Here is a 23883-nt window from a genome sequence, read left to right on the forward strand (position 1 = left end):
AGACCAGGCTGGCCTCGAACTCAGAGATCCACCTGCCTCTGCCTCCCAGAGTGCTGGGATTACAGGTGTGAGCCACCACCGCCTAGCGTCTCATTTCTTAATTATGAGAATAATGGTATTTTTTTTTTAAATACTAGGAGCAGGAGAGATGGCTCAGCAGTTAAATATCATCTCCTGCTGCTCTCCCAGCAGACTGGGTTCAATTCCTAGCACCCATATAGGAGCTCACAACTCTGTAACTTCAATTCCTGAGAATCTTACACCCTCACATAGACATATAGGCCAAATATCAATGCACATAAAAGAAAAAAATCAAACAACGCTCATGTGTTCAATTTAGCAGCACATATACTAAAATTGGAACGATACCTATAAGATTAGCATGGCCCCTGAAGAAGGAAGACATGAAAATTTGTGACGTATTCCATATTTAAAAAACAAACAAACAAACAAAAAACTCTCTTTTATTTCACTTTTGCTATATAGGGAGAAATCACTAGGATTCTTCTACCATTGAGAGGATGCTAAGAGGCTAGATAAGATCACAGACAGGAAGTTCAGAGAGCTAAGTAACAAAAAAAGCTGCAAAGGTCTGGTGAATCATTCCTGTAATACTAGCACTCAGGACGTAGGAAAGGCATAAAGAACACACATTCTAGGTCACCCAGATAGCCAGACCCTGTCTCAAAAAACAAAACAAAACAAAAAAAAAAAACAAAAAGAGAGAAAGGAAAGGAAAGGAAAGGAAAGGAAAGGAAAGGAAAGGAAAGGAAAGGAAAGGAAAGGAAAGGAAAAAGAAAAACTGTGCTGGGTGTTGGAATTTAGCTCAGTGGTAGAGTATAAACCCTGGGCTCAGTGCTCAGCACTGAGAAGGAAACAGCTCCAAAGGGGAACAGACTCCATTACCACCTCCCTGGTTCTCCTGCCCTACCCCCATACAGCTAAACACTGGACAGAGACTATGGCTACAATATTGCTACTGTTAATTAAAAAGAAGAAAACACAACTCACTACCTGTTGGGAACCCTGGAATCCCTTGTCAACTCTGCTTAAATCTGTACAATTCTTAAGCTTTTATTCACAGTAAAACACACACACACACACAAATCCCTACCATCCTAACACATAATTTGTGTGTGTTCATGTGTATCCCAGGCTGGTCTCAAGAGATTTACCCGTCTCTTTTTCATGATAATTTTTTCCAAATGTAGCTCTTATATTTGATGTTCTCCCAAAAACCTTGAGGCTATCCCTTAATAACTCCTCAGGCTAGAGAGAGATGGCTCAGCAGTTAAGAGGACTGGCTGTTCTTCCAGAAGACCTTGCTTCTAGTCCCAGCACCTACACTGCAAGTCTTAACTATTGTAACTTCAGTTTCAGGGGACCTGGTGCCCTCTTGCCTCCACAGGTAGGCATCTTGTATGTAGATGGCATTCAGACATACATTCAGGCCAAAGAAGTGGCTCATACTTAATACAAGTACTTAGGAGGAGGCGGACACAGGAAAATGAGTTTCAGGACAGCTTGGCTACATAGTAATCCCTGCTTCATTCATAAATAAATAAATAAATACCTAACTTTCTCAAGAGGACTTCTCTCAATACTAGCAATAGTGTTTTTCCCCTCTTGGAGTTGCTTTCTGTCTCATTACTCTGAAGAGCTCTTCACTTCCTGAAGTAAGTACAATTACTGACTTAGGACCTATCTCCCCCTCAACCATAAATAAAAAATTCTGTCGGAGAAAAACCAGGTCTGTCTGCTATTCTCCACATGACCGGGACAGTGTTGTGTATGCTTTTGGTTTTGACATAGTATGTGTTGTTGGTGTTTCAGTAAAATACTTGCTGGGTAATAAATACATATTTAAAAAAAATCGCCGTGCTGTGCATACTCCAACCTAAAAGCTTCCCACTGAGCCACACTAACAGTCCTACACTTTCTCTGTGTGCGGGTTGTTCATAGGTGTGGAGGGTTGTCCAAGAGACCAGATGACAACAACTTTAGGTTTGGTTCCTCAGAGTAGTCACCCTTATTTTTATTATTTGTTTAACACAGGATTTCCCACTGGCCCAGAACTTACCAAGTACGCTAGACTGGTGCACCCATGGTATTAGGGGGCAGGGGAGGCGTGTGTCGAGACAGGCGCATCTCTGTGCAGCCCTGGCTGTCCTAGAACTCGCTATGTAGACCAGGCTGGGCTCGAACTCACAGAGATCCGCCCGCCTCCATGTGCTGATTTAGAGGTGGGCGCCGTCGCAGTGAGGCTGGAGCTGAAAGTACTTCCTCACACTACCATCCTAGCTCATACAGCACACACCGGACAAAGGCTTCAGCCAGTGAGGCGCTGTCAAGTGTAAAGAAGAAAGTACAAGCAGTAGTCACCCGTTCGGAATTAACTCTTTTAACTTGCTTCATAAAACTGATCGCCTGCTTGGTGACTGAAGTCCCTCGCTTGGCTCTGCTCCCTTCACTCCCCTCTAACCGAGGGCTGTCCGACGCACTCTCTGTCCCTCCCCGCATCGGCTTCGCCTTCGGACCTCCACGACTACAGACAGATGGACCGCGTGGATGCCACGGCCGCTTTCCCCGCGCTGCCCACACTTCGCAGCCGAACACGTGTGAGTCGTGTGTACAGCTCTCGCTCAACCTTCCACTCAAGCCACGCTCACTGCAAGCCCCGCCCCTAGGCCTCGGTCCAACTCAGCCCCACGAGTCGCGCCCTCGCCCCCACTTCTCGCGAGAAGTGAACACGCCTGGCCGGACGGGAGGAAAGTATCTGCTCCGCTGAGGGGGGAAAGGAGGAGCAGGAGACAGATTGTGGGACCGAGCGCGGGCGGGCGGGAGGCGCCGGAGCTACCAGCGGGTGAGTCCTGTTAACATTAGCTAGTCCGTGGCCTGACAGGAGTCTCCCCTCCTACTCTGGCCAGTCCCAGTGTCCCGGGCCGGGGTCTCCCCTCCCAGTCTGTTGGACGGGGGCGCTGAGGCGGTGGCCAGGCCTGTCTGAGGAAGAGGGTGGGGCGTAGGCTAAAGACAGCCAATAGGAGAGAAGGAAGCCACAATTGGCGGCCATGAGCGCTAATGGGAGATCGCCTTTACCTTGCGGAGTGCCGCCCTCTTCTCTTCTCCCGCCTCCTTCCTTTTGGAGGAAGGCGGGGCCAGAGGACTGAAGTGTGGGGAGAACTTGGGGTAAGTAGCCCCGGGGGGCACAGGGCGTGGCGAGGAAAGGGGGGTTGAATCCTGAGGGAAGTGAAGTCTAGTGGAAGTCTAATGGAGGGATCTTGGAATAGAAGAGAGAGGAGGACTGCTAAACTAGGTTGAAGCCTCAAAAGATTTCCCAAAAAAGTGGGCTTAGGGCTTGCTTGGCACTGCAGAAGGCAGAGGTAAATAGGCAGGAGGTAGGTTGGGGTGACGAGAGCCTGGCTCAGGTGAAAGCACGCGTTGTTTGGTCGAAGTGGAGCACTGGAAACGAGGGTCCTGCCGTTTCGATTTGAATTCATAAGAATCAGCAAGAGACACGGTGTCAGAAAGTATGGATTTGGACAGATTAAGTGGATGAGTTTAGGAAGACATGTGAGTGAGTTGGGTGGCTAGAAGGCATCGCTTCGGTAATAGTATGGAAATCCAGAGGGTAAGGGGGACATTTGGAGAAGCGATAGCAACTGACATACATATAGGTCTTTCTTCAGTCGGAAGACGGCCAGGATATTGCTTAGTGTTTTTTGGTGGATATGGCACCCAGACTGGTGACCAGCCTGCCAAAATGCTGGCCCAGGGGTTGAGAAGAAGAAAAATAGGGCGCTGCTCTGATTGTCATCTTTCCAGTATTCCACTTTCCAAGTTTCATTTCTTTCAAAACAGAGGGATGTGGGCCTGGGACTTTGGCGGTCCAAGTTGGAGACCCGTTGGGACTTCTATGTTGCGCTGAAATGCTTGTTATGTGTTCTCACTGGGGTGTTTACTACCCAGGGCACCTCCTACCCAGATTCCCGTGTTACTACTTTCCTAACTTCGTCTTCTGCTTAGCAGAGGGTGTTTAATATCTCTCAGGGTTCATATGAAGTATAGGTTTGTGTAGATGTGCAGGTTATTTTCAGCAAACTCATTTGTTTTCTATTTTTAAAATTTTTCAGCAGCATAATTTCTGAAGAAACTGTAGATACTCTAAACACTAACAAATAAAATTTGTTTCCTTAAATGTGGCTATTCCCTTTCATTCATGAAGAGTTATTTAATGGATGATTGAACGTAGTCTTAGTTATCTTGTATATTTTCTCATTTATTAATTGGGGCAGGATCTCGTATAGCCCAAGTACACCTCAGACTGAGATAACTGAGGGTGACCCTGATCCTCCATCCACCTCCCAAGTGCTGGGATTACAGGTGTGTACCACCACATCCAGTTTATGTGGTACTAGGGACTGAATACCAGGGTCTTATACATGGTAGGTAAGCACTCTGCCGTATGAGCTACAGTCTTTAGCCCGTGTGTGTGTGGTTTATGAAGTGTGTCATGTAGCCCATATTAGCTTTGAACTTTCAATTTTAAGTTTCTGACCCTTCTATCTCCACCTCCCAAGTATTGATACAAGCATTCACTTCCATGTCCATTTTATCAGTTTGTGTGGTGCTGGGGATTGAACCTAGGGCTTTGTGCATGCACTGTACCAACTGAGCTATATCCCCAATAAATAAATAAATAAATAAATAAATAGGTGTGAATAAAATAGACTCATAGTTCAGGAAATTGAACATTTTCTCATGTTTTCTTTGCATCCAGACTTAGAAACTAAAGAGCTATCATAATATCTTAGGACAAGGGTGGAGGAACTCAAACACAATTTGTTTTTAAGCATGGGGGATGTAAAGTAAGTGGAAGCTATTGTGAAACTTAACATGACTGTAAGAAAAGAAGCTAAAGAAAAGTTTGGCAGCCATACGAAGTAGTCTTACCAGTTTGTTCTTAATTCTGTGCAGAAAAGGGACAGGACATTGCCCTTTGTTTAGTAATTGTATATCACTTAATGAGTTAGACTCAAACAGCTAAGTAATAACTTTCTTTGCATAGATTATATTCCTTCTACTAACCCCCCACCTTTTGTCATTTGTGCATGCATAAGTGTGTGCATGTTGTGGGGATTTATAGTGGTACTCACGTTAGAGCTTTCAGCTGGGCTCGTGCATGCCAGACAAGTACTCTACCACTGAATTATAACCCTGCCTCTTTTATTTTTGAGAACTAATGAAGAAAATGCAGATCATGTGGTTTTGTATTAACCTTTGTTTTTCAGCAACCAGTTGAGGTGTTTTCCCCTGGCTAGAAATTGTCCCTACATAAACATTGAGACCGATCAATTACTGAACCTTTACTATTAGCTACTGAATTGGGTTTCAACTGGGAGCATTTGCTACTGAATATTCAGAAGAATTTGTGGAGTCTTTCCCTCCTCAATCCAAAAAACAAAAACAAAACAAAACAAACAAACAAACAAAAAAAACTCAGTGAGAGAACAAAGTCCCTTGTTTTGATCTTCCAATCAAGAATTTGTGATGATTTTAACTTGAACACTCTTAAGTACAATACTTCCCCTCACCCTGGGCAGTATTCCTACCTGACAAAAAAGTGGACATTGGGGGTCTATGTATGTAGCTGAGTAGGAAGAATATTTGCTTAGCATGTGTGAACCCTGTTACTACATAAAACGGACATGATGGTACATACCTGTAATCTCAGCACTGGAGAAGTGGAGGCAGGAGAGCCAAGACCATTCTCCTCTACATGGACAGTATAAGTGTAGCTGAGGCAACATGAGACTTTGTCTCAAAGAAAAACAATTAATTGGAAAGTTTGTTAGTTGATAGTAAATTGTTAAAAGTTTTGGCTTAAATTTAATGTCACACTAGTCAGCAACATTGAGGATTGCTTACAAGGGCTGAAATGTTAATGTTATTGTATCTTGTCCTTTTTTCCTTTCCTAACTTTTAACCAAAACAGAAGTTATTTTTTCAATCAACTCTTACACAGATCTACCTGGCTGGTCTGTCTGAGTGCAGCTGCTCTGAAGCTCTCAGAAGATTGTTTTGTTCGTGTTGAGACCAAGTTTTCCTGGGCTGTGGTGGGAAGAGGCTGTATTGCCACCATCGCCTAACCAGACCTGATAAGGAGGTTTTTTGTTTTTTTGTTTTTTTTCTTACAAGGAAATTTTAGGCAGGGCAAGTAGCACTGTCTTTCGAGTATTTAATCAAGACAACTCTTTTCTTGGGACAGACTGGAATATAATTGTCCTTGTTCCTTGATGGTAGACATGAAAGTGCATATTTTGTTTCTTTGAGAAAAACAAACGAGGCATTTGTTAAAAAGAAAAATGCTTAATTATTTTTTAAATGTTAACTTCTTTGATGTTTTTTGAAAATGTTTTAGAGTTTATGAAAAAGCCTTCCTCTTATTTTAAAAACATGTCAAAGATTGGCTGGTAAGATGGCTCAGAGAGTAAAGTGCTTGCTGCCTAACCATGCAAGTCTGATAGCCTGAGTTTAATTCTCAAACCTCACCTTAAGATAAGGCAGAAAGAGAAAACTGACTCCACATAGTTGTCCTCTGACGTCTGTGTGTGTGTGTGTTGTGTCACTTGTACCACAGCTCATGCACACATCATACATATGGATATACAATAATAAATACATATAAAATGTCAAAATAACAACTTTTTTATTTTTTAAATTTAATTTTATTTACATTGATGTTCCACCTCCATGTATGTCTGTGTGAGGGTGTCATATTCTCTGGAACTGGAATTACAGAAGTTGTGAATTGCCAAGTGGGTGCTAGGATTTGAACCTGGCTCCTCTGGAACATCAGTCAATTTTCTTAACTGTTAAGACATCTCTCCAGCCCCCAATTTATTTTCATTTTAAATAATTTAAAAATTTTTTATTATTTTTACTCCATGTACATTGGTGTTTTGCCTGCATGTATATCTGTAAGAGGGTGTCAGATCCTCTGCAACTGGAGTGTCAGACAGTTGTGAATCACTGCTGAGCCATCTTTCCAGCCCCAAAGCTTCTAAGCTTCTCTGATAATAGACTTTATTAATTTTAATAATTTCTTTAATAATTTCTAAGCTTCTCCTTAATAGACTTATTTGACAATAATTGTATTCATATGTGAAAACATGCCGTATTAGAAGTCTTTAACAGATGATTCTTTTTTTATTTTTAATTTTTGTGTGTATATGTGTGGTACATGTGTGTATGTAGTAGGGATGTGTTCACAAAGGCCAGAGGAGGGCACTTGGTGTCTGTTCTATTAGACTTTCTTTTTTATTCCATAGACTGGATCTATCACTGAACCGGGAGATCACTAATTAATTGGCTAGGCTGAATGGCCATTGAGCTCCAGGAATCTGACTCTGTTTTTTCAGTGCTGGCATTATAGAGGCATGCCTCCACATCCAGGCCTTTTAAATAGGTGCTGATGATCTGAACTCAGGTCTTAAGGCTTGCCTAGATGGGACTTCCTCAGCTGAGCCATCTCCTCAGCTCAGTACCTTTTCTTTCTTTCTTTTTAATGGTTTGGCCTTAATATATTCTATTGGGGGTGGGAATGGGAGAGGTATGTGCATATACATACCATGGCCTATGTGTGAAGACCAGAGGACAACTTTGAGAAATGTGCTCTCTTTCTAACTTTACATGTGTTCTAGGGATTGAACTCAGGTCATCAGGCTTAAGCAGCAAGTGCAAACATCAGCTGATCCGTTCTTTGGTCCTTTGGCTTTTCATTTGTTCATTTGTTGCTTTTCTTGAGAGAAGGTCTTATGAAGCCTAGGATAGCCTTAAATACACTTTTTTTTTTTTTTTGGATTTGGTTTTTTTTTTTTTTTTTTTTTTTTTGAGACAGGGTTTCTCTGTATAGCCCTGCTGTCCTGGAACTCACTCTGTAGACCAGGCTGGCCTCGAACTCAGAAATCCGCCTGCCTCTGCCTCCCAGAGTGCTGGGATTACAGGCATGTGCCACCACCGCCCGGCTTAAATACACTATTTAACTGAAGATGACCTCAAGATTACTGGGTTTTTATTTGTTTGTTTGTTGTCAACATAGCTCTGGCTGTCCTGGAATTTAGTATGCAGACCAAGGTGGTCTGGAACACTCAGAGATCTGACTGCTTTCTGAACCATTACACCAGACCCAAAGATGAGCTCAAACTTCTCCATGCCCAGTTAATATAGTGCTGGGGCTTTACTCATGTAGCTAAACACTCTCATCAACTGAAGTATATCTCCATTCTTAATCTGAGATTTCTTTTCCCAGTACTGGGAGTTGAACCTAGCATCTCATGTATTAGACAAATGCAAGCATTTTACCACTGAGCTTGTATGTATAGCTTTAGACCTCTTGTAATTGATATTTTTTTAAAATTATTTATTCACTTTACATCCCAATTGCTACCTCCATCCCTCACAAATCCCTCTCCCTTTAGTTTCTCTCCTCCTTAGAGAAGGGGAAGCCCTCCTTGGGTGCAACACTGGACATCAAGTCATAGTAGGTCATCCTTTCCCTCTGAAGCCCAATTAGATAGTCCATTTAGGGGGAGAAGATCCAGTGGCAGGCAACTGACTCAGAGACACCTTCTGTTCCAGTTGTTTGGGAACCCACATTAAGATTAAGCTGCATATTTGCTACAAAAAAAATTGTAAATGAAAACCATGCTGCTGGTTATGACTTTTTAAATAGCTAGATAATATATTTTAGCTTCTTGATGATTGCTTACATATTTAAATTATTGATAAATTTGATAAACATGATGACTGTATTTTCATTATAGGTCACTGGTAAATGTATAAGGACAGGGCTGTGTTCGATCACCTGACCTGTCCTTCTCCTTTTCCACTCCTTCTCTTCCCTTCTTTCCTGTTTTCCACTCTTCTTTCTTTCTCACTCTCTCAATCCCTTTCTGACAGGGAGCCTCCTACATAGGAGCAAGTAAGTTATTTCCCCAGCCCATAACCTTTAAAATATTAGGAAGTATCTTGTTGAAATTTAAATATGTTCTGTCTCAGGCATCCCTGAAGTCCTAGGCTAGTGACCATTGGATGGAAAGGGACAAAGAGAATATAAAGTTAGATATTGTAATTACTGTTTACTTTTGTTTGTTTATTGCTTGTTTGTTTTTTATTTTTGGGACAGGGTTTGGCTCTGCTGTCCAGTCTAGCCTCTGGTTACCCAACACAATCTTGTTTTCAAGACAGAGTTTCTCTGTGTAGCCTTGGCTGTTCTGGAATTCACTCTGTAGACCAGGCTGGCCTTGAACTGAGATCTGCTTGCTTTCACCTCTAGTGGTGGGACTAAATGTGTGTGCCACCACTGCCTGGCTGCCAACTCATAATCTTACAGGCAGATGTACCATCACTTCTGGTTTTAATTATCTTATATTAGTGTCTTCCTTTTTCGTTTTCTTGCTTTTCTTTTCTTTTTTTGAGACACATTTTGCTATGTAGTCCTGCCTGGCCTGTAACTCATAGAGACCTGCCCCTATGTACCAAGTGCTGGCATTAAAGCTATGTATATACCACCATATACTTACATATACCATATGTGTGTGTGTATATATTTATGTATGTATATATATTTATAGTATAAGTTCACCATCTTATGCTTATGGATCACTGTATGACTTGTCAATAGATCATAAATGATCTATTTAATTTATTTTAGACTCTTCCTGGGAAATATTATCTTCCATCAGTCTACAGTTTTTTTTTTTTATTCTACCTCCATTCTCTTAGTTGCTTTTTGATTGTATAATGACTGAAAGTGTTAATCATAGTGACTTTTAAAATCACCCCCCCCACCTGCCTTGTCATTAAATGTAACTCTTGAGGCAAAAATTTCTTCCCCAGACATTTTAAGCTTGAAATCAGAAGATCAAAACTCTTGCCTATGGACCAATTAATTATCATGCAGCTTCCCTATAATTTTAACATCTCCAGTTTTGACTTTTTGTCATATTTTGTTTGGAATATAAATTAACACCACTATGCATACAAACATATAATTTCCATTTACAATTAAAGTTTCAAGGTATGGTAGTCTATATTCTAGAGAAAATGATGCTACATACCAGATAGGGTATCAGAGGATATCTAGGGAATAAAGTCTTTATATTGGCAGCCAACAACTTTTCTGCATGTTAATTTTAGACTTGACAGTTGAATTTATGTTTGAGCAACTTTAGTTGGTAAGTACATCTTTAAAGTACCTTCCTCTTTTGGGGTTTTAATTTTCACTTTCATTATTTAAAGTTATAAGTTGTACTGGGGATGTAGCTCAGTTGGTAGAGTGTTTACCTCATATGCAGGAATTCCTGAGTTAAATTTCCCACACCTCAAAAACTGAGTTTGGTGGTACATGGCAGGAAGATATCAAGTTCCAGGTACATAAAACCTTGTCTTGAAATAGTACTCTTACTTGTTCATCATTCCGATGTTTAGGATTCTCTCGGAAGACATGGTAGTATAGATCATCCCTCAGCTCTTTTCTAATCCCAGTATACATAAATAGAAGCTCAGATCAAAGAACAGTTAAAAGAATCAGGAAGAAAAATAGACTGTAAAGAAAATAAATTGACAAGTTTTTGCTGACCCATTGGAAGTGACTTAAAAGGAAGGGAGGGACATAAATAATAAGGAATAATCATGTCTGAGTGAAAGACAAAGCAAAATTCAACAGCAAAGATTTTTCATTGGATCATTACATGTCTTAAAAATACTTCATCATAGCCGGGCTGTGGTGGCGCACGCCTGTAATCCCAGCACTCTGGGAGGCAGAGGCAGGCGGATTTCTGAATTCAAGGCCAGCCTGGTCTACAGAGTGAGTTCTAGGACAGCCAGGACTACACAGAGAAACCCTGTCTTGAAAAAAACCAAATCCAAAAAAAAAAAAAAACAAAAAAACAAACAAACAAACAAAAAAAAAAAACCCCAAAAAAGAAAAAAAAATACTTCATCATGACATTTTCTCTTCAGCGTTTCCCTAGTGGACACTTACTTGGTGGTTTAATTTTCCTGTTAAATCATAGTATTTTGTTTCCTTTTCTTACTTGTCTTTTTTATTTATAAATTTGTTTTCTTTGTGTGTGTGTGTGTGTGTGTGTGTGTATTGACTGCCTGTATATGATGAAGCAAAATTTAGTATAGTTTTAAAAGTAAACATTTGCTATCTAACTTCCTTTGAGAGGGATTTGATGGGTGTTGCAAACTCCAGAAGGTTGCATGGGGCTAGGTTTGTACCTCAATTGGTGGAATGCATGCATGAAATCCTGAGTTCCATTCTCAGCACTACATAAATTGGGTGTGGTGGCACACATGCCTGTAATCAATGAATGTAGAAGGTATAGGAGGAGATCAAGGTCATCCTTGGAGAGTCCATCCTGGGCTAAATGAGACCCTGTGTCCAAACAAAACAGAATTGCTATATGAGAAGATAAACATTTTATTCTTGTAACTTTGTAGACTGTTGTTTAGGAAAGCTCCCTAATTAAACCCAAGGTAAGTATGCTTGCCTTTGAAATGTTCTGTTTAGGACAAAACTCATTACTAACTTACAGATCTGTTGTTTTTTCTCATCTTTTGGCAACTTCAATGCTAAATATTACCATATATTTGAAAACAGGCTTTGCAGAAGTTTTTTCTCTTCAGTATTGCTATTCTTCCTAAGAAGTGCTGTTCTAAGGAAGTCTTAACATGAGCCAAGATTTAACTTAAAAGTTGATTGTTGGGCTTGTGGTTTGGGCCTCTGTGGCAACACTCTCTTCCATAGTCTCCTTGAAAAACCTAACTTGCCTTTGAGCTGAATTGCATACTATGGTTGTCCTATAGGTGCAGTGCTTCTTTCTGAGGTAAACGAGTAAGCTTTATACATGAGGCTGGTCAGATTTCATTTGTAACTTATGACATAGTAGAAACAATGCAGTTTTTCAGATTAAACAAAATAGGGAAAGACTGGGAATGTATCTCAGTAGTAGAACCCATTCTTTGGCATATTGAAGACCCTAAGTTCAGTCTCTAGCACCAAAAATTACCACCACCACCATAAGCCACCTTTTAAAGAAATTATGGGTGTGTAAACATCAGATATCTATGTCTGTCTGCCTTATTGCCTTCAGTCAGAGTCTCTCAGTACTAGGATCTTACCAGCAAGCCCCGGCTGTCTCTGTCTCTTCCTTCTCCCAGCCTAGGCATGTCTCCTCACCAGTCCTTTTGAACAGGGGTTGCAGGCTTATAGCCATGCCAGCTTTTTATCTAGGTGCTGGAGATCCAAACTCAGGTCCTCATGTTTATGTGGTTAACTATTCTTATCTGTGGAAACATCTCCTTAGCCTAAGAACCATTCTTTTTGGAATAAGAATATGCTTGACTATAAAATCAAGCTTTGTTGAATAAAACATAGGATTGCTAAAAATGGTTTACTTTGAAACCAAATTTCCTGCCAGTATTATTAAACCATTATATTGATTTTACTTTAATATATTTCTGATACTAGCATAGATCTGATCAAACTGTACTTTTAAATGAATATACTTTTTAAAGTTTTGCTCAAGTAGTAGTTTGTGTGTATTTTGTTTGTGTGAAACTGGAACATGCCAGTCAGTGAGTATTAGAATATCCCCAGCTGGGCGGTGGTGGCGCATGCCTGTAATCCCAGCACTCTGGGAGGCTGAGGCAGAAGGATTTCTGAGTTCAAGACCAGCCTGGTCTACAGAGTGAGTTCCAGGACAGCCAGGGCTATACAGAGAAACCCTGTGGTGTGTGTGTGTGTGTGTGTGTGTGTGTGTGTGTGTGTGTGTGTAGAATATCCCCAGATAGATCCAATACATCAAATGAGTAGACTTAGAGAATATTAATAGATCATTTTCTCTATAACTTCTGGTCTTCCCCATAATTATCATTGTGCAGAATTATGGGTGTTTTTCTATCCAGAACAAAACTTTTACTGAGGTATTAAAGTCCAGTCCATCATAATGACTTCAGCCTGTAATTTTAGTACTCAGGAAACAGAAAGATGCCTGTGGATTTTGAGGAAGTCTGGTCTAGATATGTACTGAGTGCAAAACCAGCCTGTGCTACAGAATGGAATCTTGTCTAAAAATCAAACAAAACAAAAACAACCCCACCACCACCACTATAAAACAACATCAACAAACAACAAACAAGGCCGGGTGGTGGTGGTGCACGCCTTTAAGCCCAGGACTTGGGAGGCAGTGGCAGGCAGATTTCTGAGTCGAGGCTAGCCTAGTCTACAGAGTGAGGTCTAGGACAGTCAGGACTACACAGAGAAACTCTGTCTTGAAAAATCAAAAAAAAAAAAAACCAACAAACAGAGAGAGTAGAGAGATGGTCAGCAATCCAGAACATGGACTATACTTCTAGAAGACCCAGTTTTGATTCCTGGAACCCATATGGCAGCTCAAATAGTTTATAACTCTAGTTCCAGGGGATCTGATGCCCTCTTTTAGCCTCTATTGACCCTAGGCATACTTGTGGTATACAAACATATATGTAAAAAAAAAAAAAATCACCCACATAGGGTTAAAGAGATGGCTCATCAGTTAAAAGCACTTGTTCTTGCAGAGGACCTGGATTTGACTTCCAGCATCCATATGGTAGCTCACAACCAAATGTAACCCAAGTTTCAGGGGATCCAATGGGTCCTTCTAGACACCAGGAATGTTTACAGTATACATACATAGATATATGCAAGACATTCTACACACAAAATAAATAAATCAAAAATTTAAAAACCCATATACATAAAAATAAATCTTAAAAATTCCTCTAAAACAAACACCCCCCAAACAAAACAAAACAACACCCTAGTTTGGTTTTTTTCTAAATTCATAAGAATTTTAAATTGGTCCTTAAAGATCAGTGTTTTGAACCTGACACAGCAGTCTATGCCTATAATCCCAGCTATTTGGGAAACTAATGCTTCAAGAGAAATGCAAGTTCAAGACTAGTCTGGAAAATATAATAAAACCTTGTCTAAACAGGGGCTGGGGAGGCATTAGGAATGTAGCTCACTTGGTAGAGTGATGGCTTATCATGCATACAGCCCTGGATTTGGTCTCTAACACCAAGTGGTAGTAAAGCCTATTATCCCAGTACTTGGGTGGTAGAGGTAGGAAGATAAGAAGTCCGAGGCCAACCTGGGCTTATGTAATGAATTTGAGGCCAACATGGGATACTTGAAGCTCTATCGCAAATAGATTCACTAATAAATAAATATCTAAAAAAGGGGAAAAATCTGTGTTGACCACTATTGTTTTAGGGGTCATACTTTATCCGAAAATAATCAGAAAAACAAAACAAATTTTATTTATTATTTATTGAAACAGGAGTGCTGACATACCTATACAGAACAAAACTTTTGCATGGTGTGTGTGTTGTGTGTATATGTGGTATATGTCTGTGTTCCTGTGTTTGCATATGGAGGCCAAAGGCAAAGGCCCTTTATTACTGTCCACTTAATTTTTTTTAAGATTTATTTATTTATTATATGTAAGTACACTGTAGCTATCTTCAGACACTCCAGCAGAGGGCATCAGATCTCATTACAGATGGTTGTAAGCCACCATGTGGTTGCTGGGGTTTGAACTCAGGACCTTCAGAAGAGCAGTTGGAGCTCTTAACCATTGAGCCATCTCACCAGCCCCATGCCACTTAATTTTTTGAGGAGGAATATGTCTCACTGAATTCACCAGTTGTCTAGACTGGCTGGCCAATGAGCTCCAGGGATCTGTTGGTCTTACCCTCTTCCCCATGCTCCCAGAACTCTGGTTACAGACATGTATTGCCTCATCCTGGTTTTGTGTGTGTGCTGAGGATCTGCACTCAAGCCCACATGCTTCCACAGCATGCCCTTTATCAAGTGAACCATCTCCTCAGCCTGTTTGTTGGGTTTTTGTTCTGTTTTTTTGAGGAAGGGTTTCACTATGTATCCAGTTTTGCATTGAACTCATGATTCTTTTGGCTCCACCTCTATTTAGGATATTATTATCAGAGCCATCACACCTGGCTCTGCATTTTCTTACTGGTTTCCAGGAATTCTTCTACCTCGAAAGCACATTGAGAGAACTAGAAGTATAGTTCAACAGTGAGTGTTTGTTGAGTATGATTAAAACCTTGGGTTTGCTCTTTAGCAATGAAAAAAATTAAAACTAGGGACTGGAAAGATGGCTTGGTGGCTAAGAGCATTGGTTGTTGTTCTGGCAGACCTGGGTTCAGTACTGACAAGATGGCTCACAACCATCTATAACTCCAGTTCCAGGAGACAAGTGTACATGCAAGCAAAATACCTAGGCACATGTCTTTTAAAAATGACACCACATTTTTTAAAAAACACCAAAATATACATTGAAATATAATATATTTACTCCCTCCCTCTTTGTTAGACAGTCTTAACTTGTAATCCTGGATAGCCCGACTTGCTATGTAGACAAGGGTGGCCTTGAACTCAAAGAGATCTGCCTTCCAAGTGCTGGAATTAGAGGTGTGTGCTACCACTTCCAGCTTATTTTTTACTTCTGCTTCTTGCCATTATTTTATTTTCTTAATTATTATTATTATTATTATTATTACTATTTTTGAGAGAGAGACTCACTATGTAGACCTCGCTGGTCCAGAACTTGCTATGTAGACCAGGTATGTGTAACCAAGACCACCTGTCATTTTAACAAGTTGTAGCTTTTCATCCCCCTTATTAACATTTCTGAGGATAGCTCAAAATAGTTTCTTGAATCTTGTAAAATTTATAGTTAGGCAGATTTCTGAGTTCGAGGCCAGCCTGGTCTACAGAGTGAGCTCCAGGACAGCCAGGGCTATATAGAGAAACCCTGTCTCGAAAAAACCAAATCTAAAAAAAATAAAATAAAATAAAAAAGATTTATTTATTTTATATATATTAATATACTGATGTCTTCAGACACACCAGAAGAGGGCATCAGATCTCATTACAGATGGCTGTGAGCCACTGTGTGGTTGTTGGGAATTGAACTTAGGACCTCTGGAAGAACAACTAGTGCTCTTAACTGCTAAGCCATCTCTCCAGCCCTAAAAAATATATATATATATATATATATTTGTTTTTTGTTTTTTGTTTTTGTTTTTTTTTTGGATTTAGGTTTTTTTCAAGACAGGGTTTCCCTGTGTAGCCCTGGCTGTCCTAGAACTCACTTTGTAGACCAGGCTGGCCTTGAACTCAGAAATCCGCCTGCCTCTGCCTCCCAGATTACTGGGATTACAGGTGTGCGCCACCACTGCCCGGCTATAATTTTTTAAATAGTAGCAAACCTATTATACTATAACAAAGTAATTGCATTTGTATTACCAGGAAAAAATAAAGATGAAGATGAAACTCAGTAAAGTGCTTGTATAGCATGCCATTAGGCCTTAGGTTGGTTCTATAGCACTGCATAAACCAAGTTGGTGCCATGCACCTGTAATCCTTGCTCTAGGGAGGTGAAGGCAGGGGGATCAGAAATTCAAGGTCATCTTCAACTACAGAGAAATTTTGAGGACCACGTGGGCTAGAGAGTTTGTCTCAAAAAAAAAAAAAAAAGAAAGAAAGAAAAGAAAAGAAAGGAAGGAAGAAGAAAATGAGAAGAAAAATCTGGGCATGGTAGCATACATTTTTTTATTCGATATATTTTTTATTTACATTTCAAGTAGCACACATTTTTAATTACAGCACTTAAGAGGTAAAGGGTGGGTCTCTGTGAGTTTCAGGCAAACCTGGTTTACATAACAAATGCCAAGTTAGTGGGTGCTACAAACAGAGAAACCCTGTTTCCAAAAGGGGGAGATGAGAGGAGGAGATGGTTCAACTGGTAAAGGTACCTACCACATAAGCTTGATGTCCTGTTAGATGCCCAGGACCCACATGGTGGAAGGAGAAAACTGACTACCAAAGATTGTCCTCCAGCCTCCACATTCGTGCTGTGGCATATGCACATACTACAACCACACACAAAAAAAAGATAAAAGAAAAAAAAAATCTAAGAGCAGAGCTTCAGATTACTTTAATATCTGGTTTAACAGAAAACATCTAGTTTCTCATTTCTGTTTCTGCATTTAGTCTGTTAAGATATGTTGTTTTACTTTAAATATCTGACAGACATGGTCACACATATGTGTAACAGGAAAATTATTTTTAGGTAGTTGTAGCCTCCTTTGATATAATACCAAAATCTAGAAAATGGTTTCTTAAATGTCTTAAAAGTTATAGTGTGTGACCTGAGACCACTTCTGTGAAGTTTTAATACTGTTACATTGAAATGTGTTGGTCTGTTTTGATCTTTAAATATATCTTTTACTTGTAAGTGATTTTTTTTTTAAATGCCATGAGCCCTCTGAAAGGGTCACATAAGTGATCCTGGAACCACTTGGAGAAATGCTGACTTAGACTTGAGAATACAGTTGCTTTCCAAATGGAAGAATTAGAAGCTTTCTTTCTTTCTTTCTTTTTGTTTCTTTTTTTCTTTTGTTTTTTTTTTGAGACAGGGTTTCTCTATAAATTTTTAATTAATTTTTTAGATAGTCCCAGATATCCCAGGCCATCCTCAAGTCCATGTATGTAGCTGAGGATGAACTTTCTGTTCCTCCTGGCTCCATCCTCGCATGGTTGTGCCTCCAGCTTGAGCCATCACATCTGGTTTATGGTTTCATGGAGGTTGAACCTAGAACTTTTTGTATGCTAGGCAAGCACTTTGCCAATTGACCTACATCTCCATCCCTGTTTTGTTTTTTAATGCGCTAGCACCGATCCTAATTAGGTCTTATAGCTACACCGAAATCATATACAACTATATTTTAAGTCCTATGTTGCTGATGATTGAATCCAGCACCTTACAAATGGTAGGCAAATAGTCTACAACTGAGCCACGCTTCCATACAACAACACCCCATACTTGGTTGGTTGTGTGTGTGTGTGTGTGTGTATGTGTGTGTGTGTGTGTGTGTGTGTGTGTAAGAAAGACAGACAGACTCACTTCAGTTTTGGCTTTGGGTTTTAAAATATATTTATATGATGTTGTATATGTACATCATGTATTACAATGCTTTTGTGAAGAAGGTCAGTAGACAACTTTGGAGAATAGGTTCTCTCCACTATGAGTTCTAGGGATTGAACTCAGGTTGTCAAACTTACACTGTGTTTTAGTTTCATTTTTGATGCTGTGATAGTCTGTAGGCAACATAGAGGAGGATAACACATTCACTCAATGAGGTAAGTCAAGGCAGGAACTCAAGACAGGAACTTGAAGACAGGCCTGTTTGCTATTTCACACAGCATTATCCCCAACCAAGAAACTAACTTTATAGCCAAAGAAGTACAGCAGGAACAATGAAGAACACTTCCTGCTAGTTGGCTTGCAGGCCAGCTTATACTCAGCTAGTTTCTTTTGTTTGTTTTAAGATTTATTTATTTTGAGTTCTCTATCTGCATGTGCACCTGCATGCCAGGTGAGGGCATCAAATCACATTGTAGATGGTTGTGAGCCAACATGTGGTTTCTGGGAATTGAATTCAGGACCTCTGGAAGAGCAAGTGTTCTTAGCCACTGAGCTATCTTACTTTTTTAATATATATCTTACTTTTTTTTTTATAAAGGCTAGCCGGGCGGTGGTAGTGCACGTCTGTAATCCCAGCACTTGGGAGGCAGAGGCAGGCAGATTTCTGAGTTCAAGGCCAGCCTGGTCTACAGAGTGAGTTCCAGGACAACCAGGGCTATACAGAGAAACCCTGTCTTGGGGGTCGGGGGAGGGGGGGGGAGGCTGTCTTCTCAGATGATTCTAGGCTGTGTCCAGTTGACAATTAAAAATAACCAGAATACATGGCAAGTGCTTTTGCCCACAGAACCGTCTGTCCTCAACCCCAACGTCTCGCTTTGTAACCCAGACTGGCCTCACGCTTGCAATTCTCCTGCCTTAGGTTCTCTCCTAAATGTTGGGATTTCTATGTAAGTTCTTGGGCCTCAGTGCTAAAAACAATCCAGGAGGCCTAGGAATCTGTATCTTTTACAAGGTGCCCAAGTGATTATGCAGTACTTAAAAATTATTGTGCTGCCTTATCTTACTGAGTTAATTTTAGATTTATTTTATGTATTTGAATATTTTCCCTATATGTGCAGCATGTACAGGTCAAGTACCCATGGAGTTTAGAAGATGGTGTCAGATCCTTTGTTGCTGGAGACATAGCTGGTTGTGAGCCACCATGTGGATGCTGGGAACTGAATATAGGACCATTGCAAGAGCAACAGACGCTCATAACTGCTGAGCCATATTCCAGTCCCTTAACTTTAAAAAAAAAAAAAACAAAAAAACGAAAAAACAAAACCCAACCAACCTAATATATAAAATTTGGAAATTAAAACAAAAAATAATATTTAGATATGCTATAAATGACTTAGTATTTATATATTAATAGTTAATATATAAACTGATATTCTCTCTAGGATATGTAACCATGTGTTTTGGAATTAAGGGACAAAAGCCAGACAATAAATATAGTGTACTTTATAGCATGAGATCTGTGTTATACTCAGATCAGTCATTCTAACAAAAAATAGACATGGATGAATGGGCATGGATGTGTTCTAATGAAACTTGTAGTCGGGGTGCTTCTGGAAATCAAATATAAGCATTATGTAGGCTGGGTAATTTTCTGCCCCTAAGATATGTCCCTAGCTCTATAACCTTTTTTATAGGTACTAATATTGAATTTCATATAAATTTCATATTTTTTCTGATTTTCTAACCATTGAAAATTTATTTTTAACTTATAGGCCATAAAAAGTTAGGTTTCAGACTAACAAATTTGGCTCATGAGCTGAAGTTTCCTGATATTTAATATATGCTACAACTAGATTATGAATTTAAAATATTATGCTTAATTTTAAAATGGAATGGTACTGTATCTGTTTCCTTATTCATAATTTTGATTTCTATTGTTTCAGATACCTCTAGCAACAGATATTTGAAAAAATTAAGAAAACTCGAGAACTAAATTATTCACTAGCTTTAAATCACATGCTATTATTAATAATGTGAAGAAGTCTCTGCCTGTCATATTCTATCATGCTTAGGACACTAGAATGTGAATTATCTCTTTGGGTGCCCAGTCCTCAAACCTATATTGCATGCTACCTGTTAGTCAGTAGCCTTAAGTATTGTATTGTCTGCTATGATATTACAGTGTAAATGTAAATATAAATTAAGTAAGCCTTATTTTACTTATTAGTCTTTCTCAAAGTGCAGGAGGTTTGAAAAGATATACAGGACATTATCTACTAAAGAATGGGCTGAAGATTTAGCTCAGTTGGTAGAGTACTTGCCTAGCACGGCCTGGTTTCCATCCTTAATACCACATAAAAGTACTCAGGAGGATGAGAAGTTCAAGATTACCCTTGGCTACATAGCCAAGTTGAGGCCAGCCTGGGATACTTGAGACCTTGTTGCAAAACAAAAACAAAGGCTGGCTGTGGTATTCACACCTTTACCCTTTACTCCCCAGCATTTAGGAGAGTCAAGACCAGCCCCATCTACATAGTTCCAGGCTGGCTAAGACTGTAAAGGCTGCCTCTTGTCCTCTGTGACCCTGCTGCAGAACATACAGGAAAAGCAGTGTTTGTAGTAAGGAGTGTTATAGTTAGGAGTCCTCTGCTGTGAGTCTTGGAATGTTTTCCTATAAGAGAAAACTATTGTACTTAATTTCCTTGATTCTTCAAGGCTTGTAGTAATAGAGTATGGTTGTCATCCTAGCACTTGTTGAGGCTGAGACAGAAGGAACAAGAGCTTTTGCTGAGCTTGTGCTTCAGAGTAAGTCCATACCAGCTTGACCTACACAGTGAAATCCTGAAAGAAAAAGAAATGAAACGAAAGGAGGTGGTGAAAAAGAAAACAAGAACTTGTCCTCAGATTCATGTTTCTGGAGACTTATTTTGTTTACTAAGCATATAAGAAATCCCTGTTGGGTGCTACATTGTTGAACTACATACTGCAGCTATAAGTAGTTGTATAACATAGCAGGTTTCACATAAATTTTAGAAGTTACAAACAATTTGTTGTTCCTTTTGTTTGGAGTACCTGAGAGCAAATAACTAGACTTCATACTAGCCTCAACACCTTTGTTCCTTATTTGCCAATTTTTTATAACTCTGTGTTTTTTTCCAGAAGCCTCTTAGCAAAGAATTTTACAAAATCCTGGTATAGGAAGGATATAGTGGTGCAAGCCTGTAATTCTGGGCAGAGACAGGGCAGATTGCAAATTTGAGGCCAGTTGGGGTAAAATGAGGAGACCCTTTCTCAAGCAAGCAAACAGGAAACAAATACAAAGCTTAGGAAGATGGCTCATTCAAAGTGCCTGCTGTGTAAGCATGAGTTTGGATCCCCAGGTGAGGCGGTACACCTCTGTAACTTGGGTGTGGGGGAGGACATGAACAGAGGGAACTGGCAGATCCCTGATGTTCACTGCCACTCACACGTGCCACATGAAGACATACATATACCACATACATACATACATACATACATACACACACACACACACACATACATACAAACAAATATAAAACAAATCAATTTTTGTTTAAGATTATAGTAGTCTGGGCTGGAGAGATGGCTCAGTAGTTAAGAGCACTGATTGCTGTTCCAGAGGTCCTGAGTTCAATTCCCAGCAACCACATGGTGGCTCACAACCATCTGTAATGGGATCTGATGCCCTCTTCTGGTGTGTCTGAAGATAGCTACAGTGTACTCATATAAGTAAATAAATAAATCTTTAAACAAATAAAGATTATAGTAGTCTATGTGGTTTTATATCATCCTTTTGGGTCAGTTGATTTACCTACTGGTGAGATAATATATGCTGAACTATGGTAATGCTAAATAATACAATGGGAAATTAATCCAGAATTAATAAACTGAGTTTCCAATTCCTGAATAGTCTATTGCCTAGTAAAACTTGAGTCTGCTTTGTTTTCTGAGGTTCGTAGAACCTGCATTTTAATTTTCACAGTTTATATATTTACAGGAATCTTTTCTTTAGGTGGTTTTCACGATACCATACAAACCAGAGCATCTATGAGTGTCCTTTTGGAGGATAAACAGTTGAGACTGGAGCTGGAAAGATGGCCCCATGGGTAAAGACACTTGCTACCAAACCTAGCAACCTCAGTTCTATCCTCAGGACCCAAATGGTAGAGAGAGAACTGACTCCCAAAAACGTGTCCTCTAACTATCACACATGCATTGTGGCATATGTGAATGTGTATGTATGCAAATATACATACATACATATTTAAATACATACATATATGATCTAATTTTTAAAAAGACTTGACTAGTCAGGAATGTCATTATTTGTACACTGTTTACTAACAGCTAAATTCTCTAGAGCATGAAAGTTAGTAATTGTGATATTTTTATGGAGAATATTTTGCATATAGACTTTTTTCTGTTATTGTCATAAAAGAATGGAGGTGTAGAGTTAGAGACTGTTTTAAATTTTTCAGCTTGTTTAAGATAAACTAAATTGTACTCAGTACCTGCTTGTCTTAGTTTTAGCTCCTTTCCTTTTTCCTTTCCTTTTTTTTTCCTTTTTCCTTTCCTCTTTCCTTTCCTCTTTGCTTTCCTCTTTGCTTTCCTCTTTCCTTTCCTCTTTCCTTTCCTTTCCTCTTTCCTTTCCTTTCCTCTTTCCTTTCCTTTCCTCTTTCCTTTCCTCTTTCCTTTCCTTTCCTCTTTCCTTTCCTTTCCTCTTTCCTTTCCTCTTTCCTTTCCTTTCCTCTTTCCTTTCCTCTTTCCTTTCCTCTTTCCTTTCCTTTCCTCTTTCCTTTCCTTTCCTCTTTCCTTTCCTCTTTCCTTTCCTTCCTTCCCTTCCCTTCCCTCTTCCCTTCCCTTCCCTCTTCCCTTCCCTTCCCTCTTCCCTTCCCTCTTCCCTTCCCTCTTCCCTTCCCTCTTCCCTTCCCTTTTCCCTTCCCTTCCCTTCCCTCTTCCCTTCCCTTCCCTTCCCTTTCCTTTCCTTTCCTTTCCTTTTCTTGAGTTGCATGATAGAAACAGTTTCTAATTATTTCTTTTTTCTGTCTGTCTGCCTGCTTGCCTGCCTGCCTTCTTTCTTTCCAGACAGGATTCCGAAGTGTAGCCCTGGCTATCCTGGAACTTGCTCTGTAGACCAGGATGGCCTTGAACTCAGAGATCTACCTACCTCTGCCTCCTTCCTGAGTGCTGAGATTAAAGGCTTATATGGCCACCACTCAGCTTCAGTCTCTAATCATTTCTTACTGGTTATTACTATAAATATTTCTTGCCAGGGATTCTGAAAATGGACTCTGGACAGGAATAATGAAAGAAGTGCTGGAACTGCTTGGTTATCCCACCAAGCCTGTTTTCTGTATGAAACTGGTAGTATATAATTTTAGATTTTTTTCTTGGTCCTTGTTGAATTTATTTTTTCAGTTGCTACTAATGCTTTATAGAACTTTATATGACTCTTTCATTTACTTTTCAGTACTTAAGAATAGTTTAAAAGGTACAGCTTTTTTTCTTTAACTCAAAACCATTTTTTTTCCAGTCATACAGATCAGCACTCTTTTCTTAGGTTATATTATATGCATGTAAATTTATTTCACTTATCATTATTGTGTGTATATATGATATGTGTTGAGGGAGCACATATGCCATGCTACACGGTAACATGTAGAAGTCTGAGAACAATTTTTTTTTTTTTTTTTTTTTTTTTTGGTTTTTCCAGACAGAGTTTCTCTGTGTAGTCCTGGCTGTCCTGGAACTCACTCTATAGACCAGGCTGGCCTCTGCCCAGAAATCCACCTGCCTCTGC

The 23883-nt window shown here is 39.7% G+C and overlaps 1 protein-coding gene and 1 non-coding gene across 10 annotated transcripts in view; both read left to right on the forward strand.

Annotated features, from left to right (window-relative positions):
• The first annotated feature begins 327 nt into the window (after positions 1-327).
• LOC127668300 (U6 spliceosomal RNA) lies at positions 328-434 on the forward strand. Its single transcript, XR_007974071.1, has one exon. It is a non-coding gene; the product is annotated as a U6 spliceosomal RNA (small nuclear RNA).
• A 2317-nt stretch (positions 435-2751) lies between these two features.
• LOC127668237 (cyclic AMP-dependent transcription factor ATF-7) overlaps positions 2752-23883 on the forward strand; it is an 85988-nt gene continuing 64856 nt past the window's right edge. For 4 of the 9 annotated variants that reach the window (XM_052161804.1, XM_052161798.1, XM_052161801.1 and 1 more), the window contains exon 1: positions 2752-2863. The gene's annotated coding sequence lies outside the window, so the exon portion shown is untranslated. The other 5 variants (XM_052161799.1, XM_052161802.1, XM_052161797.1 and 2 more) reach the window with 2 other exon arrangements.

Source organism: Apodemus sylvaticus, chromosome 17 (assembly GCF_947179515.1).
Source record: "Apodemus sylvaticus chromosome 17, mApoSyl1.1, whole genome shotgun sequence".
NCBI classification, from domain to species: Eukaryota; Metazoa; Chordata; class Mammalia; order Rodentia; family Muridae; genus Apodemus; species Apodemus sylvaticus.